Genomic DNA, 5,282 nt, shown 5'->3' with positions numbered 1-5,282 from the left:
ACCACGTCGACGGCGACACTTTCTCCGGCGGACGGTGGTTCGGGCGATGGTGGAGAACTCCGGTGGGTGCTGCAAACTCCAAATTGAAGCGCGGGTCAGGAGAGTGGATGTACTAGGAAGCTACTGGCAAGAGCTGAGAGGTAGAGGTGCACGCACGGGGGTGAATCGAGCTAGATCCCGTGGCGGGTTGAGGCGGCCGGAGTTGGGGAAGAAGGCTCTCTCGGGGCTCTTCCAGTGGCTTGGCGTGCTATTGGTGGAGTGCAGAGGTGGTGTGGGTTCGAGTTTGAGCTCGGGGCCTCCTTTTATAGGCGATCCGAGGGGGTGGCCGTGAACGGGATATCTCCGGCGAGCGATTACGGCGAGGCAGAGGTTGGGCAGGGGGTTTAGGGGGCTAGGCACCATCAGGGAGGATCACTGGTGCCGTTCCACCGCTAAGCCTCGGTCGGGCTAGGCGTAATGCGCCGATCCTCGACGGGGCGGCCGTACGGGCACGGCGGCGGCAGAGAGCGCGCTCCGCGCCTAGCAGTTCACGATGAAGGATGGCAGCGTGCACGGGTGAGTGGATGGCCACGCGGCGGCCTCGGGTGGCTTGGGCGGCGCTGGGCGGCGCCGTCCATGCTGCGCCTCTCTCTGGCAGCCGCAAAGCCGCTGCTGCCATCGCTCACAGGTGGCGCAGCTCCTCCTGCTCGTCGCCGACACCCGCAAACCTCCAGGAGATCGTGCGGCGCAGGGATAAGAAGGAGAGAATAGGGAACAAGGCGCCACCGTGGTACTGGCGAGATCGAGAACGAGCTCTGAAGAAAACGACAGTGGTTTACTGAAACTGTAACTCTGAATTTCTGAAAATTGACAGAAACAGTGCCCTTCAAGTGCTCGACGAAATGATTTGGAATGAAGGAAAAAATTTCTGGAGCTGGGACTTGGTGAGGTGACCTCTCAATGTACCCAGAGGCTACCTGAATTTTCTCAGATTTTTAGGAGGAGAATTCAAATGAATTTCATCAAATTTGGCAAATATGGTCCAAACTTGCAGCAAGCACAATTTGAAATATTTGGACTGGAGACCAGTGGATCTTCATGGATCTTGGTTGAGGGCTCTAAGGACTAGCCAGGGAAATTGGTTTGGAGGCAAAACTCAAAGTAGAAATGGTAGTTCCTTTGAAAACCTCCAAGGGTCAAAATAGAAGGCAGAAATTATTTTTGAGAAGAAATAAATGGAAGGAAGAATATGGGGAGGCTCAACTTGCTGGATTTGAAGTATAACTTGGCACAAAGATGGGGAAAGGCTTATGGGGGGGATTTCCACTTAGGTCATGGCAAGAAGAGGTTTTGAAAAAGGGGGAGAAGATCACTCCAAATGCCATAGGGCTATTTAAAAGATTTTTCAAAAGAAATCTCCCAAGTGAAAAGCATTTGGTTTTGAGTCCACATAAGAAGGAAAAACCTCCAAGACCAAAATCAAGTCTTGGGTGAATCCAAACAAAACATTTTTTTCATAAAAGAAAGTACTTTGAGAGGGAGAGCTCTTCAGAAAATTTTTAAATAACATCCCTCAAATCAAATAAAGGTTTGAAAAAGCCAAATAAAAATTTTTGGGTGTCACATAAGGGACCGGACTCAGTTGCTGCTTTAGCAAAAATTCTGTCCAATTTGTACAAAGGAGAAGAAGAGGAGTTCATCCGCATCAAGCCACGGGATGGATTCTCCATGTACAACCCTTCAAGCTGGGTGAGCTGCTACTTTTTACTCCCAACCTTCCCGCATTCTTCGTCATAAGTATTTACCTTGCCATTGCATATTAGGAACTGTGAAAAGCCATAAGGGAGGTCCACAGCCTGCCTCCACAACCGGAGGACCCCGACCGGGCCCTCGACCTCGGACTCGAAGAAGATCCGGACACATTTGTGGAGCTTATTGACGGGAAGTTCTATCAATTAAGCCGCGACGGTGCCAAGGTGGCCATCATAGCCAATTATCCGGGACTACTCCCTGCATCGCGTGTAAGTAAAACCAGAGTCCTAACTTCCAAGAAGGATCCCTTTTTCTGCACCTCACCTATCGCACACATGTGGTGCTTTACAGGGAAGGCCCTCGGGACGCCATGCCGAACCCGTAGTGACTCACCAACAAGGAGCACCAAAGCCGGGTAGGCTTAAAAGGAAGGCGGTCAGGACTGAGACGCCGTCGTAGAGGTATGAAAGAGAACCCCGCTCTGTGGTGGTCGTCTTTTAAAATATAACAACACCCATGTTTCCTAGTAGGAAAAACGCTCGCCGGACTATATCCGGAGAGGTCGCCGGTCACGCCTCCACCAGTCGGGCTCCAGAGCCGGATTTAGAGGCGGACGCTAACATGGGGCCAACACCGGATGTTCCTCCTACAGAGGATGCGGATAGGCTATCCGCTACAAATTCCAAAGTGGAGAGCGCCATGAATCACAGGCGTCGCCGGGCCGTACTCCGTGACGCTTGTTTCTCCCAGGAGGCGTTCGATGCCTTCAACTCAGGAGACGCGTACATCCGAGCTGCTCAAAATGGTCTTGCCAGAGCCACGGACCAGTATGTAAAGGATATACGGGTAAGAAAATCTAATAATTATGTATATCAGTAGCCCCTGAGACTTGAAACAGTTGGCACAACTGATTTAAGGATCATTGTTTGCATAGGTTCTTACGGAGAAGAATGCCCAGTTGTCTCAAGAGCTGGAGGAATGTAAAGCCCAGCTTCAGGCCGCAGTTGCCGCAGTGAAGGAGTCCGAGAAGGCCCCCTCAGGTAACACTTGCTTCCATTGCAAAGAATGTCATGTACCAGGTAGTATGCGGCATGCATGCAAATCTAACAATAGATGCTGCAGATGTCTCCGGAGTGAATCTGGAGGCTGTGCCATGGGATGAGCAACGTGCTAACCGACAGCTAAATGCTGGCGAGCGCATGCTTACGCGGGTTAGGCAGGAGAAAAATGATCTCCAAGACGCCAATACCCAGCTGGGCGTTGAACTTAAGGATGTTCGAGCCCAGCTTGCCGACTCCGTAAAGGAGAATAAGAGGCTTCGACGCGGCATTTTCAGTAAGTGCTTGAATGAACTTTTTAAAGAGTTCGGCGAAGAAACCTGTTGACAGAATTATATCTGTAGGTATGCTGACAGGTCGTCCCGCAGAGGAGATGCCCGGGTCTACAGGCGATCTTCTGCCAGAGCTCTCACAACTGCACGAACAAGTACGGCAGGTGATGCAGGGCATCGCACAAGCCTTGTGGCCATCCGCCTCCCTGCCCGGAGGCATGAGAGAGCTTGCAGAAAAGCTCAAGGGAGTGCGGCGTCGTTTCCGATTATGGAAGATATCAGCCTGCCGACAAGGTGCAAGGGAAGCCTGGGCCATGGTGAAGTGCGATATACCAAGGCTAACCCGAACCACATGGCCGAGGTTGGACCTGTGGGGCCTGATGGGAAAGAGATCCCCGTCAGTTTGGTTTATGACCAAGTAGAATTAGTCGCAAAGTATTCTCAATAGGACTGTAGGCTAGACAGTCTATTGGATGGTATAGAAGAAGAGTTTAGTCAATCTAAGTGACTGTGTACTTCAAGTGACATATATTGTCCCTAGCCGGATTGTAAATCATTTGTCATGGCGGACCCTTTCGCTTCAACCTCCGGACCCAACAGTCCGGAGTGTATCCGAATACCCGCTCAGTTATGTAAAAAACCGGGATATGCATGGAAACCAGGTGTAGGGGTCATAAATGCTTGAACAGACAAGTACCCAACTAGTTATGTTATATTACATGGATAGTAAGAAACATCTTCCAGGGAGAATAGTTCTATTAAGGGTTCCTTTCCCTGGGTACGCATGCATTAATGTGCATGTCCGGACTGCGAAAAGAGACACAGGATATAAACATCTGGGGCATGTGGTACAATAAATAGAAATTGTCTTTTGTTCACTGACTGAGTATTCCCTTAAGAACGCTAGCTTTCGGCTTCACCCAGTCTGAGGTACACATCCGGCTGACCCGGCAGTAACAATCGCAGAGGTGCTCCCCTTATGCCCTAGCCGAATTAACGGGAACGTAGGGCATAAACACAAGAGCCAGGCAACCCAGCTTGGCCAAAACTTAAGTCATATCGATGCATATAATGGCGAAAAAAGGTACATGTGAAAAGTAACACATGTGTGGGGCCTAGAGCCCAGAACGTAGCTATATTAAGCTTCTGTATAAGAAGCCCCCATGTATCATGAGCACGGCTAGCGCGTCAAGATTGTGTAATCAGGACACATTTTTAGCCTTTTAAGGCCTTGAAGAAAAAAGGAGAAAAAAGAAAGAAAAGACAGGTAACGAATATATATAAAATTGACAGAGGTAAGGAGACGAACACAGAGTCCGACACTAGGCGTAGAATCTTCGAAGTCTGGCCGCGTTCCATGGATTTGGCTCGAGTCGATTGTCCGATGCATCCCGCAGACGGTACGCTCCACCGGTCAGAACTTGGTCAATAATGAAGAGACCTTCCCATTTGGGCTTGAGCTTGTTCTTTTTCTTCTCCGATAGGCGTAGAACGAGTTCGCCAACGTTATATGTTTTGGCCCGTACTTCTCTGCTTTGGTACCTTCGAGCCTGTTGCTGATAGAATGTGGAACGGGCTTTTGCCACGTCACGCTCCTCCTCCAGGGCGTCCAAAATGTCCTGCCGATCAAGCTCGGCTTCTTTCTCTTCATACATGCGCACTCGAGGTGAGTCATGAATTATGTCGCAGGGCAGTACCGCCTCTGCGCCGTACACCATAAAAAACGGTGTGTATCCGGTAGTGCGATTTGGCGTGGTCCACAGCCCCCATAGTACAGAGTCGAGCTCCTCTACCTAGTGCGTATCGGATTCCTTCAAGGATCGCACTAATCTGGGTTTAATGACCATTTGCTCGCTCGACTTGACCGTTAGTTTGCGGGGATAGACGGAAGCATAATCGAGCTTGATGCCCATGTTGCTGCACCAAAGTTTTACCTCGTCAGCTGTAAAGTTCGAGCCATTATCGGTGATGATGCTGTGGGGAACGCCATAACGGTGTACAACCCCGGATATAAAGTCTATCACTGGTCCGGATTCCGCCCTTTTTACTAGTTTGGCTTCTATCCATTTGGTGAATTTATCCACCATGACCAATAAGTATTTTTTTCTTATGGCTTCCCCCTTTGAGGGGTCCGACCATATCAAGCCCCCACACCGCAAAGGGCCAAGTAATGGGGATTGTTTTGAGAGCGGTAGGTGGCATATGGCTTTGGTTTGCAAAA

Source organism: Aegilops tauschii, chromosome 3 (genome assembly GCF_002575655.3).
Source record: "Aegilops tauschii subsp. strangulata cultivar AL8/78 chromosome 3, Aet v6.0, whole genome shotgun sequence".
Taxonomy (NCBI): domain Eukaryota; kingdom Viridiplantae; phylum Streptophyta; class Magnoliopsida; order Poales; family Poaceae; genus Aegilops; species Aegilops tauschii.
Note: the sequence above shows the minus strand (reverse complement) of the source record.